Here is a 21419-nt window from a genome sequence, read left to right as displayed (position 1 = left end):
AGGTACTGTGGTCGGTTTGTAGGTTTCCTGTACCCACTCGTCTCCAGGGACCCTACCAGCACATGAACCTGAATATTCAAGAAATTATTTCGGTGTGAGAGTACTTGTAGGTGAATGAAATATTGAGAAGAACTGTGTTGAATTCTTCTCTAAAGGCAATAAGTCGTTGCTCAGTGTCTGTCCAGATCATGAAAATGTCGTCAAGGAACCGCTTGTACAGCGCAGGTGAACTGTCTGAAGTAGAGAGGAATTTCGTTTCAATATTGTGCATGAATATGGTGTCATATTTGGTTGCAGTTTTTCTTCCTATTGCAGTGCCACTTGTTTGGAGAAAGTATCGGTTTTCAAATTCAAAACTCTTGAGTTTTAATACGAGAAGCGTTAATACTTTAATAAGCCTCGTGCTGGAAGAGTCTGTTCCCGATGTTCGTTGTACGCCTGAATGAAGGCATTGATGCCATCGCTGTGCGGAATGTTGGTGTAAAGGGAGGTCACGTCTAATGTTACGAGAAATGCACAATCCGGCAAAACCATGCCCTAGATTTCTTGGAGAAAATGGTTTGTGTGCCGTAAGTATGATGGAAATTGAGGGGGTATATCGCAAATGAGGTAATCTATATAACTTTAAATTAGCTCTGTGATGGTGCCTATTCCCGATATAATTGGTCGGCCGGGATTTCCAGTTTTATGTTTTTGGAAGCATGTAAAAGCGGCCAACCACTGGGTGGGCCGATGTTAGTGCCGTGGCAAGTTTTCTATCAATTTATCGGGCCCCCACAAGTCACTGAAACACGTTATTTGCAATTTTTTGGTGTTCTTTAGTAGGGTCTGGAAGAATGGGCTTATAGAATTTCCGCTCGCCTAATTGCCGATCCCTTTCTTCGACGTATTCATTATGATCGAGAATAACAATACCCCTAACCTTGTCAGCTGCTTTGATTATGTAGTGGCACGCACCTCATTTCTAGCAGCGCCACTATCATCTGCATCATCCCATCATCATCAGCAGCGGGGCTTGCCTGGCCGCGTGAGTAGTGACACGCGACACACATATGGAACACGACCGTGAAGCTGGGCGGCAGCTTGTCCACGCCGCTTTCACTCCTGGCTGGGCCTACGCGCTCCCCAATAAAATGAAGGAAGACACCGCACACCAGCCGAGTCTGCTTCCTACAAGTGGTGACCCGGAGGTTCTGCGCCTGATACCCGGCCAGCGGCACACCGACATGGCGACGTGGGGGGACCCGCCGATACGGGTGTTCGACGCACGCCACCTCAGAGGATGGTTTTCAAGCTTGAGGCCACCTTCTCGCTGAACTACGTCACCATTCAGCCGCTGAAGCACTCCAATCTCTGGGAGACGCTACCCCTCGAGCTCCGCTGCGTCCTCGCCCTCCCACCGCCCAGCGCCACCCCCTACGATGACCTTCGCGCTCCCGTGCTCGCGCACTACGGCCTCACAGACGACCTGTTTCGGCCCGCACCAGAGGAGGTACACGCACGCTCTCCGCACACACCGCAGCCGCCCATTGTACCGTCTGCGCCATCACCTTCGTCCGCGGCCACTAGTATCGGCCTCCTAGACGCCACGTCCAGCGCGGCAGCCACCCCTACACCGACGCCACCGACGACACTTGTTGCAGACGACGTCACGGAAACCCACCAGTCACAGCCCGCCTCGGCCCCTTCTACCGCCTCATGCGAGGACTCTGGTGAGCTATTTTCTGGTGTTACTTCGAAATCCCTTCCAACATCATCGCCCGCTACACCACCATCACTCGTCATATGCCCCGCTAAGTTGACAGACTGCCCTGCTGCACTGCAGTCGCAGCATGACTGTCACCCGTTTCCTTAATTTAGGGTGCACTGCCAGAAGATATGGGGAGTCGACTCATGAGAGCCAACAAACCCCACCGAATCCACAGGGCACAGGTGACAAAGGGGGTGGCCGTCTGATGTGCGGCTTTCGCCGAACAGAGCGGCAAGAATGAGCAAGAGCCTTGATCGGAAAACAGCACAAATACTTATATTCAGACAGGCAAGTTACAAACACAAGCACGAGGTAACGGATCGATAATTACAGGCAACTTAGATGGAATTCAAATACAAGAAACAGTCCAATTAGACAAAATGATACAAACAGGAGCGTTAACAAATGAAGATTACGAATCGGAGCAATTAACTAAAAAAAATGAACAGTTCGATGCTTATGAGAGACAGAGTCCCAGCATATTCACCGACCGGGCCGGACGATGCACCGCTGTCGGAGGCGATTCGGCTAGCTGGGAAGCGTGGCTTCGCTGTAGGCCAGGCCGTCCGAGACGATCACGGTGATTCGAGGCCCGGGAGTACGTTGGAATCCTCCAGGGCGCGGGTCGCCGATGGTGTGATGAACCGTTGCAAATCACGACGTCCAAACGTAGCTGGTTTGCCTAGGCGCGGCTTCTCTTTTTATAACCGTGCCGGCGCGGAGAGGGAGAGCACAAAACACAATACGTCCGCCGCCGTCATCGAATAACTTCGCTCTTCTCCCTTCTAGAATCATCGACGCTCTTTAACACTGGCAAGGCCACGCGCACCTCCTCGAAAGTACTGGAAGCTTCGACGAAACCGGAGCGGCGGAGGTTTTATTTTTGTGGTTTTCTGGCCGGCCAGCCGGCGTGAGATCGTGTTACCGCCTCTTCATTCGAGAAACTTCCAGCCTTGTCTCGGGCGAATAGAACCAAATGGAATGAATCGGACGACTGCAAGAAGAATTAGGCGCTGTACAAAAAAATGAAAAATGTATAAGGTACTTTTAGACGTCGTACGCTCGAGTTTGTGACAATGACTCACGCGAGACGTACGTCGTTGCATCCAAACCCAATCCAGACGAACTGACGTCTCTCATAGTGCCGCCGTCAACGCCTAAGCCGAAATCTAAAGGGAGTGAAGCCGCTAACCATGCCGAGAAGGTTCCGGCTTCCCAACCTTTAAAACAACACACCGAAATCCTTGCTGAAGAGCCCGTTGACAAGGCATCTACGACTACAGCGGAGCTGCATGCGTTGCAAGAGCTTTCTCGCGTCCTCGACCAGTAAGCGCTCACAAAGCCCGACGCTCCGGCAGCACGCGCCCAAGTGCGGAACGGCTCGATGTCGCCACCAGTTCAGCGTGCTTCCGCCAAGCGGCACCAACATCGCCCAAAGCACCTGTCGCCAAAACAAGCTGCATCACGAGCACTCCTGAGGCACACTCCAACGAGCCATCAGCGCGGTCCTGGCCAACACCGTTCATACACGCACTGTCAACGGCGACTGCTGTTTTCGGCCCATCATCGCCATTCCCGGTCTTGGGCGCCTCAAACCCACGCCAGGAGGCGGCACCCGAACCAGTGCTCAAAACGTCGCCGTCAAGGCTATAAACCTGCACGTACTAGCAGCCGAACACAAGCGGACATTCGTCACAAAGGGCGGCGCGTTGAGCGCCGGTTCTGCAAGCATCGCCTTGTCGTCCGCGCAGCTGCCGCAGCTCGCGGTACATTTACTTCGGGACTGTTTCACCTTCCGCCACCTCGTCCTACTCTCCACTCTCAGCTAAGGCCACCGGAGATCCACTCAATCACCGGACGCTCTTTTGGGACCAACAAAGACAGCCTGAGGACCTGGAACGCGGACAAACCTGCATAACTGCCTGGGTTGTTTATCCATGTACATAGACTTTTGTACAAACCTGTACACATGCAATTTTCATACCGCGCTTTGCGCTAGGGGGAGCCATGTAGTGGCACGCACCTCATTTCTAGCAGCGCCACTATCATCTGCATCATCCCATCATCATCAGCAGCGGGGCTTGCCTGGCCGGCTGAGCAGTGACACGCGACACACGGATGGAACACGACCGTGCAGCTGGGCGCCAGCTTGTCCACGCCGCTTCCACTCCTGGCTGGGCCTACGCGCTCCCCATTGAAATGTAGGAAGCCACCGCACACCAGCCTTGTCTGCTTCCTACAATTACAATGTCCTGTCCGTTACTCAATGCATTGAGAGCATCCTGTTCGTGTTTGTGATGTTGTAATGACGGGATCGGCGTGATTGGTATGCCTGGAAAACGTGTCTCTGGACGGCACAAATATACAAGTCGAGATTTTTCTCCCTTCGTGCACTGGGGGTGCAGTGGTGCTTGGCGATGAAATAGGGTTTGGCGTTCCAACCATCACTTCTATCGAAGAAGTACTCTCGTAAACGCACAGTACGGGCAAAATTATCTAGACCTTTCATGAGCGTTATTTCTGAGTACTTCCCGTTGCTCGGATACACAGTGACACCCCTGGACAGAACAGATATCTCAGCGGCGCATAATTTAATCTTCGATACATTAACGCGGTTGCCCCCCCGCCGCCGCAGTCAACCCCTAGCCGCGGTTCCCCTAGGATGCTGTCAACACCCTCCCCGCGGTCAACCGCATCCGCAAGAGGCAGACTCGGTTGTTGTCTGACGCCCCTGGGATACGACCCGCCATGCCCCGGAGCGTTATCTCTTGCGAGTTTTTTTAAATGCGGAGCATTTCTTAGTCGCACGATGTCGTGCTTCGACGTCGGCGCCGTCCACACGCTCAATGCACATGCGCGTCGCGTCGAGGCGCAGGTGCGCGTCTCTCCCCCGTACCCTCCACGCTCTCAACAACTGTAGCGGCAGTGCGGGAGGAGTGCGTGTACCCCGTGCGCTCCGTCGCTCTCAACCACAGCTGCGGCGGTGCGGGGGGAGCGCGTGTGTGCTCGCATGCGTCGTAGCTACTAGTGAGCTGCGTCGCGCTCATCAGTAACGGCGGCACGGCGTGTACACGTGAGAACGGCGTGGTGGGTGCGTGGAAAGTTCGGGAACTTGTGTACGGAAGTGTGCGCATGCGCGTCTCTCCCCCGTACTCCTCTCCCTCGAACGAGGGCGGTGTGTATATAAGCGGCGAAGCGCGCGTTCAGAATTCAGGCAAGGGCGTCTTTGCTTGGCTTTCGCTTGATTTGACGCTTTGCTCGACTCGAGTAGATGCGATGGAAGCAACGTCTTCACCAGTTACGCAGTCGCATGACCGCTCATCAAAGACCCCTTGACAGTGCACTTTAGCGACCAGAAAGCAGTCATCCTCTCCGTCCAATACAACGACGGCACCAAGCAATAAAGACAGACTTTAACTTTGCACTCCTTGCCTTCGCTTCTCCTTCATTCAATAAATAAGAATAATAAACAAGAAATAACAATTACGCATTCCCAAACCATACCCAATTGCGCAACATTCACGCGATACCCCCCCCCCACTCTGCGACGCATTTACTCGAGTTCCCCCCGTGGGAAGATGCGGGCGGGTTTTTTTACTTTGTTTTTGACACCTGTAGGGTTTTCTTGGCCTCAAACAAAGACAGCCCTTCGAGTTCCGGCCCTGAACGTAAGGCACTTTCCTGGACTCGACGTTCCTCTCCCACAAGTGACGTTAACATTTCTTCAGAGTGCTCTATTCTGATCTGGACTAACTCTAGAGAAGCGGTATTTAGCATTCGATTCCATTTTTCTACATTGTCTTAGATAGGTTCTTCATTGAAGGTTGCAGTGAAATACGAAGCCCTTTGGGTACGATACCTTCTAGCTTATACGTTTGAAGGGTACGAACATGAAGGTCATGGCGTACGCGCTTGTCTGCAATTTTCCTGGCTTTTAAGAATTCTTTTGATTTTAGTGTTACGTCAACTGAAGAAGAGGAAGTTCGCTGGGGCTCGGGGCCAACACGTCAACCATTCTGCACTGGGCTGGCCGATCCACGGAATTTCCTAAGGTTGCACATTGCAGCTGGAGTTTTTACGGCGTCCTCACTGTCCCCCGTGGAAAGTGTGTGTAGCGCTGCGCGATCTTGCGGTGCTATCCTCTACAGCGGTTGCTGCGGTGTTGTCTCGTGGGTGGTTGCTGTGGGTAACTTGGGTGACGGGCCTCCATTACGCCGTCGGAACTCTGCGGTGGGACCAGGGCTGGAACACTTTCGTCATAGGAGGCCTAGTAAGGGTGACTCTGGTCGTGCTGTCGGGTTCATTGGAAGGGCTTTAGGGCTGGCACTCTGCCATCGTGGTTGGCGTGGGGGAAGTACCTCCGGTTGTGGAGCATTTTTTGCGGGCATTTGAGAGCATTTTTCCACCCCTTTCTTTCTGTCTGAAAAAAATTCATCTGCTTTTATGACCTACCGCATTCCCCCTTTGCTTTCCGAAGTTATCTTAACTGCCAACCCCTAGACTGTCTTAATTTCATGACCTAGTCATTTCCCGTTTCTGATTCGCTACATGCATAGCGAGAACATTTGTTCTGGCAGCCTTGGTGCCAAAGGTAGCGTAAGAGCGCTCAGCGCTGGTCGACCACTCTCGACATGTCGTAGACACTCGAGTCACGACCCATGGGTTAAAAAGAAGGTCCCCTGGCTACCACCCCCAAGTGCAGCAAACAAAAAAAACCTGAACATAAATACCCGCGAAAGTGGTGGGGAAGCAGCCCCGCCGGAAGCGTAGTGATTATCGCACCGGACCGGTACTGTGGAGGTCGTGGGTTCGGTTCGAACCCGGCGGGCGTTTTTTCATTCCTTTCTTTCTGAGTAAAAAAAATCTTCATCTGTTTCTATGACGTACCGCATTCCCCCCTTTGCTTTCCGTGGTTTTCTTGACTACAAACCCATATATATATATATATATATATATATATATATATATATATATATATATATATATATATATATATATATATATATATATATATATATATATATATATATATATATATATATATATATATATATATATATATATATATATATATATATATATATATATATATATATATATATATATATATATTTATATATATATATATATATATATATATATATATATATATATATATATATATATATTTATATATATATATATATATATATATATATATATATATAAATATATATATATGGATATCTAGTTAGGAAATGAGGGGCTCGTAAAGGAAATACAGAACGATAGGTCGGCAGTCTACAACGCCCAAGGAGGCATAGGGCGGTTGTTAGGCTCTTTTTTTACTACGGTTACTGATGTTAACGTTTTCTTTAATATTCATAAAAAAGAAAGAAAGACAGAAAAATACGCGCCAAGAGTGGGGACTGAACCCACGCCTTTCGATTAGATCTCGAATGCCTTACCAATTCGGCCGCATTCGGCGGTCTTCAGATATCCCACTGTTTACAGATGGCTGAGTACGACGACTCCGGGGGCATTCACCCCCAACGCTAGTTTTATTAAAGAGGTTGTAAATTGAGCCTTAGCTTGAATTACAAAATGTCAGCGAAAAAGTTTACTTCAGATGTCTTACACTTACTTTTCGCCGTATCCGAGTGACCAATAAGAATAGGTCCTTGTCATACCATAAGATTTCACCGTCTCTGTTGTTTGATTATATTTGTCCATATATTCTCTCAGCATCTCATTGAGGCTGACGGTCTTTTTTCGTTCTGCCGAAGAGATTAAGATAGAAAACCTTGTTTTTAACGCTGCTTCTCTCACCGCACAACAGAAAAAGTACTACAAAACGGCTTTTTATTGTTTTACCACCGTTTAACACCGCAGAAAAAGTTTGTTAAAATATCTTCTCTGTTTTCAAAACAAAAGCTACCAGAGACTTCAAATGATACTGGCTCCAGAAAAAAAAACTTGTCTCCAAAGTTTTGAAATGTGTCGCGCTTCGACCCTAACAGCAGGTTTGAGTAATGAAGCAATACGTTTACTCATTATTCCTTTTTAATGGTTAATCTGAAATCGCAAGATCTGCTACCACACAAGTCAGCTGAAAACAAACGAAATAAAACATCCGTAGGTCAAGTATCTTTTATGTTAAAAATTGACATTTCAACAGAGAAGCGTCTCCCGCAAATATTGTTTTAGAAAATGGAACTCTTGTACGGCCGAAAGCCTGAAAGCACCCAGTTTATTCCCCCAATGTTATCGAAAACTTTTATAAAAATTTACGGAAGGCAAACTGCTCGTTTTTCTTATTCGGTACATATTTTATTCTTTAATGATAGTCCAGAATATGCAATATATTCGGTAAGAACAGAAAAGGCAACGACAAGAAAAAATTCAGCTAGGTTTGTTTTGCAGCCAAGATGGAACGCAACATAGCTACGATGTATATCGCGAGCGAAACGTGACATACTAGAAGTAAAAATGTAGCATCCAAGCAAAATATCAACGACTTTCTGAATGCGGCGATAAGTGTACGGAGTATAAAAACCGGTATGGATGACCCATGTAACGCAAGAAAATGCTCACATCTCCGGATTCGCAAATCAGTGGGATTAGCAGAATCAACAAAGGTCGTGTTACTGATTCGGTGGTTTATAAATGTGATTTTTTCGTTTGAAAGAACAGTTGTTTCTCACCAATGCTGTATTTCGCCATTAAAATTGTTATTATAACCCGTCAGCTAATATGAAAAACTAAGGTAAAGTAAAGGACTCCAAAAACATTTAGCTTTTCGTAACTCAATTTAGGCCGCCCTAAGAAAGCGTACCTTTTCCGAAAGAAGTTCTGTATGCGCCAAACGTGAAGGCTTGCGTGTGAAGAGCGAATCACGAGCGCTACGTAGGTGATGGCTCTCTCACCTGCGTCAGGAGACAGAAGCGCACCAAGGGTAGGGATTTCCAACCGTAGAAACCACTGCGTATCGATTTCCAACCGCCAGTAACGTAGGAAATTTTTAGTAGTGTCCAATAGGTAAGGTATTTCCTTTGCTATTGGATTAATTCAAGGTTACAAAGGCTCTTGCGCATTATTACCAAGACTTCCCGGTAAAGGAAGAGAATTGGAGTGATTGGATAAGCTCATGCCTTTTAGTGAAGAAGCAACCTTCATTCGGTACTCGAATGTAATTGCCATGATGCTGTAATCTCTTTTTTTGCGCGTTTATTTTTTTTTCATATTTGTTTTCCCTTGATGCAGATGCAACACCCCTTGTTGAATTTATTGCGTCGCACATAGCAAAGTAACCTAGAGGAGAAAGAGGACATGGCCCGAGGACTCTAGGGAAAAAAGAAGATGAGAAAGAAGAGGAACTTTCGGACACCATGAACGTAGGGAGCAGCAATTCAGTGTGATTTACATACAGTAATTCTTTCGTTGCGGCGGCTAACGACTCTATTCTTCCGCAACATATGGTGCCTGTAAACCCGAGAACGGAGTTGGAGCCACCAAGCCGACGGATCAGGGGCCAAGAATAGTGTAAACTGGTATCAATGTGCACAAAGCGAACGAGGCCTCGGTAAGGACCGCAGGATGTAGAAGCTGAAAATGAAGAGAACGTCTCGTCAAAAACAAAACGCACGGCTGATCAATGAAGCGAAAACTCTTTTGGATACGGCTGATTTGGAGCCTTGGGCTGCGCTCATCGAAAGGTTGCAGTCCAACAGTGACGAACTGGGGAAGCTGAACGTCGAGCTGGAGGGAGCCATACTGGAAGAAGACTTGGCTGGAGAGTGCGTTGCCGTGCTGACACACGAAGACGCCGCCAAGGGCATGCTGGGCCAGGTAAAGGCGAGGGAGAGATCACTCCGGAGTGGTCAACGCTTGCCGAGATCGACAGCCGCAGCCTCTGTGGTGGGTTTTCAGACTGACGAGCGTTACCGCCGTGAAAGCTCAGTGAAGCTCCCGACACTGAAGCTCCAAACATTCAACGGCGAGTTTTGCCAGTGGCTGAGCTTTTGGACACGAGAATCCCAGCCTGAGCAATGGGGAGAAGTTTCAGTACCTTTGGTCACTGCTGGGTGTACCAGCTGCTCCATGCATTGCCAGTCTGCAAGCGACAGAAGAGTGCTATCCAGCCGCCGCAAAAATTCTTTTGGGGCGCTTCGGTGACACCCGCCGCATTGTGAAGGAACATTTGGCGCATCTTCGATCGCTTCCTTCACTGGAGTCATCGAAAGATGTCGGTGGACTACGGCGATTGCTGGATCACGTGCAGTGCCATGTGCGCGGCCTCGCGGCGCTGAAGGTTTCTTCAGCCACGTACTCTACGATGATGACTGACGTGCTTCAGAGAGCGTTACCATCAGACATCGTAGTTGATTACTACCGACAGATAACGCACAGTTCACCCAGGTCAAGCCTGAGGGACGGAGAGTGCTCAGTCGGCGGGGCAGCTGCGTCATCGGCGTCCTTTGACGGGGAGCTTGAAAAGCTCTTGTCCCACCACACCATGGAACTAGAGAGTAGAGAAAGAAGTATGATCGGCATTAGATAAGACCAAGCTGACACCGAGTCAGATTATCGATCGGAAAATCGGCTCATGTTTCCAAATGCAGGTGTTCTATGTTTTAGCTCCTCGAATGAATTCAGTTGTCTGTTCTGTCATTCCAATAAGCACTCTACAGACGAATGCCATGAAAGCATCGGATACAATGATAGAATAAAAAAGTTGGCAAAGGACCGACGATGCTTTTGTTGTACCATGAGAGGGCGTTTTTCAAGGGAATGTCGGTGTTATGTAGAGTGTGCCAACTGTTCCGGCCGACATGTCTCTTCTGTGAGCGATTTTGGCCGGCAGCGAAGAGGAGCAGACAGATTGCGGAAGATGGACGCCAGGAACCTGCACTGCCGCACTCGCCCTTGTCTCGGCATGGAAGTGCTGCTGCCGACGTGCAGGTTATGGATTCAAGGGAATGAGCAATGCGCCTACGTCCGTGGCTTAGTGGATGTAGGCAGTCAGCGCTCATTCGAACGCGAAGATGTCGCACGTACCCTACGGCTGCGAGAGCTTGGGAAGAGAAGCTTCCACCTTCATGCGTTTGGCCAGGATGAGTCATTAAAAAAAGAATGTCGTCTAGTGGAAGTCTTTGTGCGGAGCCAATACAGCGACGCTGTGTTCCCTATAGAAGCAATTGAAGCTCCCTTCATCTGCAGAGATATCATTCAAGTACCCACTGAAAGTGGCTTTATTGCTTCTATTGAAACCGGTGGCGAACCGATTGCGGACAAACTTCTTCGGCCAGGCATGGCTGCTGTATCTGGGATCAGCCTTCTACTCGGAGCCGAGCACCTTTGGAAGGTTATGACAGGAGAGGTACGTCGTCACCCAAGAAACAACGGCCTGGTTGCATGGAAGTCGGTCTTTGGTTGGATGTTTCAGGGGCCCTTATCTGTAGCCAGTTCATTGGATATCGCAGCGAATGTCGCGGTGTTGCGAGTGAGACCCAAGGTCGATAAGGTGGAGGAAGATTTTGAAACGTTCCGTGCTTTTGAAAGTACAGGAACCTCTGGGGCTTACGAAGACAAGACAGGCGACGACAACGAATCAACCTCGCGAAAACGTCACCTGCCTCACCACACGTGCACGAAAGATTCTTATAGAGAGCAGTACCCGGAGAGACCAGCCATGCTCATAGAGCCCCAGTCAAAGCATGTAAAACTTGTGAGAAATTACTCGAGGGAAGGTACGCCATCTTCCAAAGTTTAGTCCACGAGCTTCCGGCCTAACGCCCACCACAACGTCAAGCCGCAGAAGTCAAATTTGAACTAAGTTGCCACGTTTCAGGAAGCAGAGGCAGATGAAAAGTAGTGACAATAACAAAAGAGGGCGTACGTCACTCAGTGAGACACAAGACCTGCTTCCCACAGTGAGAAGTGATCACAGGGAGAAGAATCCAGATTGGAGCCAGTACAAGCGCCTGAAAAAAGACGAAAGAACGGTGCACTTCTATGATAAAAATAAGATGTGGGTGTGACACAGAGCTAGTTTCTTCACAAGACGACCTCGATGTGCAGTGCTGTAGGTGTACAGAGACAGTAAAATTTCGAGCAAAGGCTGTACGGACAACGCCAGGAGCTTGGAATACATTTTGGGGGGCGGGAGGAGAATGTTGAATTTATTGCGTCGCACATAGCAAAGTACCCGAGAGGAAAAAGAGGACATGGCCCGAGGACTCTAGGGAAAAAAGAAGATGAGAAAGGAGATGAACTTTCGGACACCATGAACGTAGTGAGCAGCAACTCAGTGTGATTTAAATACAGTAATTTTTTCGTTGCGGCGGCTAACGACTCTATTCTTCCGCAACACCCCTCACCTAAACGCAGTTTTCACGCTCCCACATAAGCATTTTTAAATAGTCAGGGCATTGTTACTTTTAGGGGCTAAGCTCCTCTTGCTCGGGCCCTGTCCCTTGCCTCGTTGCTGCTGTATATGGCACATTAATGATGACTGTGGCAGGATCGCCCTAGGGATTGGTCAATCAAAGATTGACAAAAAGGTCAAAACGTTCAACGCGTTCGTTGCTGGGTGTGTTCAGATAAGGACAGCCAAAGTGGTGCCATGACCATTTTTTGTTTGAAATGAAACTTTAATATTGTGTAGAGCACTGCATCCCCACCGTGGAACTGGCATTAGTTTAGTGAGTAACGCCATAGTTGATTTAATAAAAAATTATTTAAAACGGGATCGGGCCGGGCTACTTTCCACATCGCTCGGTGTGGCAAATTTGGGGACCCGTAAAACGAAGCGAAATTTTTTTCCAAAGTTTCATAATTTTTTAAACAAATATTTGCAAACTTTTCTGCTGGATTCATGAAAATGGAATTTGCAATATTTATATTTCTTGAGAAAATATTTCTCAAACTTAGTAGCGAGAGCAATGTCGTTCAAAAGTGGCACCTCTAAAAAAACATTTTTTTACACATCACCCTAAAGTCTACGCTGTCTAGTTTTTTATACGTGTTTACGAGGGGCTGCTGAACACCTCATACTCTTCTCAATGCTCTACCAAAAAAATTTATGAAAATACCGCTTCGTGAAATGCGACAAAAAATGAAAATTTGGAAAAAAGGTCCACCTTTCGACGTCATTTAAAAAAAATCATGTTTATCAATTTTCGCGATATTTACGCAAAATGGCACTCAACTACTGAGTATTCTAGAAAGCTAAACATTTGTTGCATTATTTTTGTTCTAACTCGGAAAAATGAGGTCACATTCAACACATTTTTTTAATGTCCGATCAACGGTTGAGTAGCAGTTCGCAGTGAAAAAAGACAAATAATTATGGCCATTTTTTACATTTTAGAAAAATAAAGCGCCTGATATAAAGAAAACTGATCATGGTGTTCATATTTACCCATTGTTCCACTTGTTAGTTGCGGCAGGCATGAAAATAATTGTGAGGTTTCTGAGCTTGTTTCTCCCACCAGAGTAAGGCTAACATTTTATTTCTTTATCGCATTGCCCTAGCTGTGTCATAAACCCATATGTTTTATTTCTGACGCTGCTTAATCGCACATTTTTGGTAATTTACCCCATTTATAAGCAAGTAACATCGCTGTTGGCACTGAGAATATTTGACATGCGATCGTCATAGTATGTGTAGTATTTCCGTTCTACCTGGTACATGCGAAGCGCCAACTGCAAAACAACTTTGTCTTCCCAACTGTCCGTTTTTCAGGCTCCCGGGGATGAGTAGATGTGCTTCTTAAACAGTTTGTTTTTAGCTGTTGGAAAGATAAACTTTTATCCCACTACAAAATCTGCCAACCTTTACTTTGGAGACTTCAAGGTTAAGGGGAAGGTGCAGCTTTCTAGTTCCAAGGCCCTTCAAAGAGTCGACACGCAGAGGTGAAAACCACCGCTGCCTCTCCGAGTCCGAGTTCGATGTTGTGTACCTTCAATTTATTTTGTTTGAGTTCGCTATTTCTTGGAGGATACGGGATTCCGAGTACCGGCGGAACATTTTTGCTTTTCTCTTGTTTGTCCTCCTCAAATGTGGCGATATCACCTTCGCCAAGATATAGCATGACAAAATTCACTTTTGCAGGATGCTGTCCACGAACTATTTCGTACTTTTTGCGGCTTCGCTTGAAGGTCAACGCAAAATATGCACAGCAGCTTGATGCTTCAGAAGGCTCTCCACGCCATCGTACGCACTTTTGTCATGTCCGCTTACAGAGAAAAGCCACTTTGTCACCATAGTGACCCGAGATTCACTTCTGCGCACCTAGAGGAACTGATATTTGTTCTTAAATTGGGTGGAACCACCGTGATTTATACACATTAAAGCGCATATTCATGCATGCTCTTCAAGAAGTCGCTTGATTTCGACCAACCCCGAACATGCATGAGCCGAATCAAGACTGTGCTCCCGCAAAGAGTCGTAGTTTTCCTCGACATCGCAACGCACGTGAACACACTTTTTTGCCTCTGCGGTCAATGGTATCCTCTACCTTCGTCGGGAAGTAATTCCTACAGCACAAGCAAAGCTTCTGAGCACTGTTTGTCGACTCTTTGAAGGGCCTTGGAACTAGAAAGCTACACCATCCCCTTAGCCTTCAAGTGTCGAAAGTAAAGGTTGGCAGATTTTGTAGTGGAATTAAAGTTTATCTTTCCAACAGCTAAAAAGAAAATGTTCAAGAAGCACATCTATTCATTATCCCCGGGAGCCTGAAAGACGGACAGTTGGGAAGACGAAGTTGTTTTGCAGTTGGCGCTTCGCATGTACCAGGTAGAACGGAAATACTACACGTACAATGACGATCGCATGTCAAACATTCTCAGTGCCAACAGCGATGTTACTTGCTTATAAATGGGGTAAATTACCAAAAATGTGCGATTAAGCAGCGTCAGAAATAAAACATATGGGTTTATGACACAGCTAGGGCAATGCGATAAAGAAATAAAATGTTAGCCTTACTCTGGTGGGAGAAACAAGCTCAGAAACCTCACAATTATTTTCATGCCTGCCGCAACTAACAAGTGGAACAATGGGTAAATATGAACACCATGATCAGTTTTCTTTATATCAGGCGCTTTATTTTTCTAAAATGTAGAAAACGGCCATAATTATTTGTCTTTTTTCACTGCGAACTGCTACTCAACCGTTGATCGGACATTAAAAAAATGTGTTGAATGTGACCTCATTTTTCCGAGTTAGAACAAAAATAATGCAACAAATGTTTAGCTTTCTAGAATACTCAGTAGTTGAGTGCCATTTTGCGTAAATATCGCGAAAATTGATAAACATGATTTTTTTAAATGACGTCGAAAGGTGGACCTTTTTTCCAAATTTTCATTTTTTGTCGCATTTCACGAAGCGGTATTTTCATAAATTTTTTTGGTAGAGCATTGAGAAGAGTATGAGGTGTTCAGCAGCCCCTCGTAAACACGTATAAAAAACTAGACAGCGTAGACTTTAGGGTGATGTGTAAAAAAATGTTTTTTTAGAGGTGCCACTTTTGAACGACATTGCTCTCGCTACTAAGTTTGAGAAATATTTTCTCAAGAAATATAAATATTGCAAATTCCATTTTCATGAATCCAGCAGAAAAGTTTGCAAATATTTGTTTAAAAAATTATGAAACTTTGCAAAAAAATTTCGCTTCGTTTTACGGGTCCCCAAATTTGCCACACCGAGCAATGTGGAGAGTAGCCCGGCCCGATCGCGTTTTAAATAATTTTTTATTAAATCAACTATGGCGTTACTCACTAAACTAATGCCAGTTCCACGGTGGGGATGCAGTGCTCTACACAATATTAAAGTTTCATTTCAAACAAAAAATGGTCATGGCACCACTTTGGCTGTCCTTATCTGAACACACCCTAAGCAACCAACAAGGAGGAGAGGAAGAAGAAGAGGTCGTCGTTCGTCGCCTGTGAGCTCAAGACTCGTAACGGGGGTACGCGACACAAGAAAGTTTGCAGAAGGCGACGGCCAAGGTGGCTCAAATGTCACACACCGAATTCGCCAACTTACCAATGGAAATTTTTATCGTCCCAAACAAGCCCTGCATAATCACCCCAAGCATCGACGTCGTCGATGGGCTTGTCAACGAAGCGGTGGTAAGCTTGACCTGTTGAATCTTTATATGATGTGCGGGCGAATGTTTCACGGTTTTACCGATAAGCATTTTAGCTTCGCCCCTTTCATCATCATTCACTTCGTAGAGATGGCGGGATTTTTTGTGATAGTCATGCTCTCAATATTAAGAAAATGCAGAGTTTTCTTCGTTTGTGTTGCAGTAAACAATTCAATATGTTCCTCATGAAAGCTTAGTGGTCAATTTTGTCAAGGCGAAAAACTGATTTAGCTGCCCAAGCATTGCGAAAATACGTCGGAGAGCTTTAGCATACTAGGTAGCATACGCTACGCATGTACCTTTGGCCTACGAAGCACTTGTGGTCTTGTTGTGAGCGGTAAGCTAGCGCTTCTGGCAGGCTAGCCTAGTACTCTTCCGGTGCTCTCTCCGCTAGCTAGGTCTTTGTGCACCGCTTGCAACTTCAACGGCGGCAGTCAAATTAGCACTGATGAAATATTGGAAGTGTACTCATTTGCCCTAAGTTAGCCACAAGAACATATTTGGTTTCTTTTATTCAAGGCTAACAATTGCAATGGCCAATTGTGAAATACCGCGAAATGTTTTGAGTTACAACATGGAAAGCTGAACAAAATCCGGCAGAAGGACAAAAAGGAAAAAACTTGTGCGAACAACCTTTCGGCCACTTTATTTGGTTGGGTAATGCAGCAACTGTTCATTACAACACCCAACCAAGGTTATTCGCCAACTGCTTCACTAATTCAAAGCTCAGCTCGGCTCAGTTCAGCTAAGCTCTGTCATCTTACGGAAAATAAATTCAGTGCCTTTATTATTTCAAATAAAGACAAATCTAGGTGCGCTACATGGTTAAAAAGGTATGATCATCATCAGAGTTTCTTTAACAAACAAGAAAACAGCCGATGTGGTGATTAGAAAACCATTAAAAGGGCTTCGAACCACCTGACCACTTTCCCCTGCTTTAGTAGACTCAAAAGATAACGCGTGCATCAACGGCTGTTAGACGAATTCGCCATGATGTGCAAAGTGTCTGCCAATATTTGAGAAATCCCCGTAGCAATATTGCTACGAGGATTTTAAAATTACCATGTTTTACAATTTCTATTTGTTATGACCATCAGATATTGGAACCGACTGCAAGAGGAGCACTTGTTCTGCGGGAACAGAAAAATGTTTTATTCTAGTGTGCAATCACTCTGCTGTAACTCCTTCTGTAGAAAAGCGGGACACTCATTGACGAAAGAATAAATAATAAGCCTGCCTTCCATATTGTCCAATGTCGAGATCACATTCTTCAGTCGTATTGCACAGCGCTCGTATTGCAGGGCACCAACATTAAAAGTTTATTACTCTTCACAGATATGTCAATCACGCTACAGCAAGTCGTCAATTTTAAGCAGCATTTGTAGGATTAGTCTGCAGGATAAAGCAGTTTGCACATATATATTTGCATTTTGCTTTTGTTGCTTCTTTTGGGGGTCTGATATTTTCTTGTTTCCTATAAGCAACAAAACTTCACCGGAAAGGTTATTGGTTTTCAATACGCGTGAACGTTTCTCAAAAGAGCATCTCGGCATTACCTAGACAAGCAATGAAGTGGACATGGGTTTTTGTTTCTTAGACGTTTACTAAAGCCTCACACCAAAGATCTGAATTTTATTTGTATCCACCAATCAAACATTGAAGGACAGTTTATAGCTGCCCTTATCAACCTAATTAGGGCAAGAGAGTCTACGCAACCCCACAACGATGTATTTCATTTATTGCCCTATGTATGAAAAAGTATGTCCGAGAACATTACTGATATTGATACTTCTAGCCAAAACAGCCGACAACGAGCGGCAGATATATAATGTTCAGGTATGCTACGCATGACACAATACATATTTTCATCGTTACATCTTTAGGAGAGCATTAGAACTGAAAGCAATAGTCTCAAAACAGTTTGTTTCCGGTTTTTCTCGCCACCGATTGATTGACGTACCATATTCAACAGCATAACATTTCTGTAGGACCATCTGAAAAGTGAAAATGTATTCTTAGTAAATTGGGCACAAGGTACGAATTCAGCACAAAATAACAAAATAGATATTGAACAACAATGGCAAAGCTGTATAAAAGTTACACTGTGTTGAGATATGGGCCAATATATGCCATTGAAATCCAAACACCGATAGTATACATATGTGGTGCTGCCTCGTGGAGTCTCCAAGCAACTACCAGGGCGTCTTTATGAAAGACGCCCTGGTAGTTGCTAACTACCACTGGCAAACTAGGGCGCATTAATTGAACGATCACTTCATTTTATACATGATGGTTCCCCCGGTATGACTGCCCGTTGGGTGCATTACAGTAAACTATACTGACAAGGGTATGCAGTGGATTTGTCACGTAATCCAAATTTCTATTCACGGATACAGTAAAAAAATCCCGGGCCATCTCCGCTGACGTTAAACCTGGGGAGGGGAAAAGCAGGCAGACTGTAGGCGCATTCATTTATTCCAAGTCTCTCTTTTTCCAGACGGCTGGCGCTGATTTGGCACCGTAGAAGCGTCAGTGAGAGGGCAAATCCCGCGCTTTCTGAGGCGTTGGAGCACTCTTTTGGATTGAAACGGGTTAAACAATTTCTATACCCCATATGCCCCAGTTTACGGTTGTTAATTAATATTGTTAATAAAGTGTTAATTAATATTACCACTTAATAATTATCAATTATTTTATTAATTATTACCGCTTGGCCAACAGATCATCGTTCGTTTGGTATAGCGTGTTTACCGTTATTGTGTTTTTTACTCCGGCCGAGCTCACATGGGCCGAGGGGCTTCAGGACAAACAGCCGAAGCTTCTTTTAGGTACGGAGTACCTTAGGACCTCAGAATGTCCGTGCGTGTCCATGCGCATAGCATTTACAATCGCAAAAAATCACGCAGGCACCGATATGATTCGAGGATGCCTCTGGTAGACCCAGTTAGTGTCAGTCGTCTTACCCACTGGGCTACGACCATGAGTTAGTACCCGCGACTCAAACGGCTTACTCTCTCGCCCGTAACGGCGCGGAGTACATTAGGACCACCCAATGTTCGTCCGCTTCCATCCGTGTGCACACCAACCACCATCAAGCGAAAATCTAGGCGGAAACTACTTAAAATGGCACAAGAACACTCCAAAACACTCGAAAACAGACACAAACATAACCTAGCAACAAGAAAACGCGCAAAAACACCGGTGTAGTCACGCTGTGATGAAGTTGTAATATACAATGACTGCATCGAACTACACACGGCCGGACTAGAGGAACGGTGAGCGCGCACTTTCATACGGCCTGCGCTTCGGGTATAGTTCCCACTTTTCATCTCGGCTAGTTCGTGGCGCTGCGAAACAACCCTCGCCAGTTGACCTACAGCACAGGCGGAGTAGAGATGCGGCGGGAGTGCATTTGCCGCGGCTCTAGCCCTGTGGCGGCTACAGGTGATACCTGTCCGTGTTAATTTATAAGGGCGTCCTTAAAATAGGCGATTCCTTCCCCGTTATGAATTTTCGGACTAGTAGGATCAAACAGCTTAACATTACCATCCGGAGGCGCCGAATGAAACATTTAAAAGAAACGTTTTAACGCGGGGCCATAGGTCGGCAAAACAGAATAAACTCACTCAAACTCAATCACATTTTTTTTCATTCACGCTGTACTCAATCAAACTCAGACTCAAAATGCTCGTCTGTTCACAAAATCACTCGTACTCACTCATCAAATACTGATTCGTAACCATACTCACTTGCACTCAAAAACTCATTTGTCTTCACGAGTATTCGTACTCAATCTGTACTCATGAGTACTCACTCTTTACTCATGAGTACTCGCTCTGCACTGATGAGTACTCAATTTGTACTCATGAGTACTCAATCTTCCGTACTCATTAGTACTACTCATTCTACACTCACGAGTACTACTCATTCTATAGGCATGAGTACTCAATGTGAACTCATGTGTATTCAATTTGTATTACTCACGAATAATCAACTTATCTGCACTGTTAGCTAGGTCGTATCTCGAATGGGAGAATAAATAGAAAAAATAAAATGTTTAATTGATTAGAAAAACACAGGTTACATATATATCAGGACAGAGGAAGAATACGTCTGACGCGGTGCACTGTCGTAGGGCGACTTACTGCGCGAAGGCACGTACATGTGAGAGAGCGAAACGGAACGTGAGGACTCGTGTTGCGTCTGGCGTCTCCTCTTGTTTCAGGAATAAAACAAGAAAGTCTACGCCGGGTCAAGCTCATGGGAGCTCGGGACTTGTCGGTGCTGCCGTGGCCGTAAACTGCGGTTTTGTGCGTGTCTTCGGGTGGCAGCTTTTGTCGTCCGTTTTAAATGCAGAGCATTTCAGTAACTCACGATGTCACCAGCGTTGGCGTCCGTAGTCCGCGCGCTCACTGCGCATGCGCGTCGAGTCGAGGCGATAGCGAACTCTCTCGCGAGGGGCATTGGATTGGATTCGAACACACTCTCGCGAGGGGCATTGGATTGGATTCAATTGGATTGGCTTGGATTAGATTGGATTGGCTTGGCTTGGCTTGGCTTGGATTTGATTGGATTGGATTGGGATTGGATTGGATTAAAGTGGATTGTGTTGGATTGTGTTGCGTCATAGCCGCGGCACGTTGCGTCATAGCCGCGGCAGACGCGCTGGGGACGGCGCATGTGCTGTACTCTCTCTTCCGCGGTTTCCTCTCCTTCTAGCGCGGCGCATATAACCGGTGTGCCGTTCTCCGGCGAAGCAACATGCGCTTGGCTCAAACACCTACAGTCCACGCCGCTTTACAAGTACGCCAACGTCGTCGACTGGGACCGGCTTACGCAGTCCCCTCAACGTAAATAAGCGGCGGAGCGCGCGTTCGGAATTCAGGCAAGGGCGTCCATGCTTGGCTTTCGCTTGACGTGACGCTTTGCTTAAGTAGATGCGACGCATTTACTCGAGTTACCACCGTGGGAAGATGCGGGCGGCTTTTTCGTTTGCGGGCGCGCTGATACTCTCGTAATCGTGCTCCAAATCTGAATCGTGCCTGCCCGCAGGCACAATGAAACGTTCGCGTAGATTGATGTCCGTTCGTATCCAGATCACTGTATGCTTATTCACAGATGCTCGATGCTGGCGTTTATTTTGTATTGGTACGGATACTAGAAACTTCGTTAAGAGGGCGTTCGTCTCGTTGAGTTCCAGTGAATTTGAAATCTGCTTGATTTTATTGTGTGTATGCCGTGGGCTTTCCTTCGTCAGACCTGAGCTTGATACTGTTTACGGCGTTGCGTCAGCCGCGCCGCTCCTGTCGGCGATTGTGTTCGTGTAGCTCGTCGCGTGCTTGATTTATGTGGGGGCGTAGACGTCCGGTTTGTCCGGTGGTGAGCTGCGTTGTGTAGGGATGGCATAGTTCGGCGCGTTGAGAACGTTGCTTGAATTGTCGTGTTCGTTGGGTATGGTGCGGGAGCCGTTTGGCGTTTCGTTTAGAGTGCGGTAGCGTGGCGTTTTCGTAGGGTGGCATGGCTGATCGGTCAAGGTCGTT

The 21419-nt window shown here is 46.4% G+C and overlaps 1 long non-coding RNA gene across 1 annotated transcript in view; it reads right to left on the bottom strand.

Annotated features, from left to right (window-relative positions):
• LOC144166538 (uncharacterized) overlaps positions 1 to 21419 on the bottom strand; it is a 93841-nt gene that overhangs the window by 60622 nt on the left and 11800 nt on the right. Inside the window, exons 2-3 of the long non-coding RNA XR_013321699.1 lie at positions 17840 to 17873; positions 7374 to 7506 (exon numbers count right to left, since the gene is read on the bottom strand). This is a non-coding gene — a long non-coding RNA (uncharacterized LOC144166538). The remainder of the gene's footprint in view (positions 1 to 7373; positions 7507 to 17839; positions 17874 to 21419) is intronic.

This window comes from Haemaphysalis longicornis, unplaced genomic scaffold, assembly GCF_048455015.1.
Source record: "Haemaphysalis longicornis isolate Haplotype H1 unplaced genomic scaffold, Haemaphysalis longicornis Haplotype H1 scaffold_18, whole genome shotgun sequence".
Lineage (NCBI taxonomy): Eukaryota > Metazoa > Arthropoda > Arachnida > Ixodida > Ixodidae > Haemaphysalis > Haemaphysalis longicornis.
This window is presented reverse-complemented; position numbering and strand designations above follow the sequence as displayed.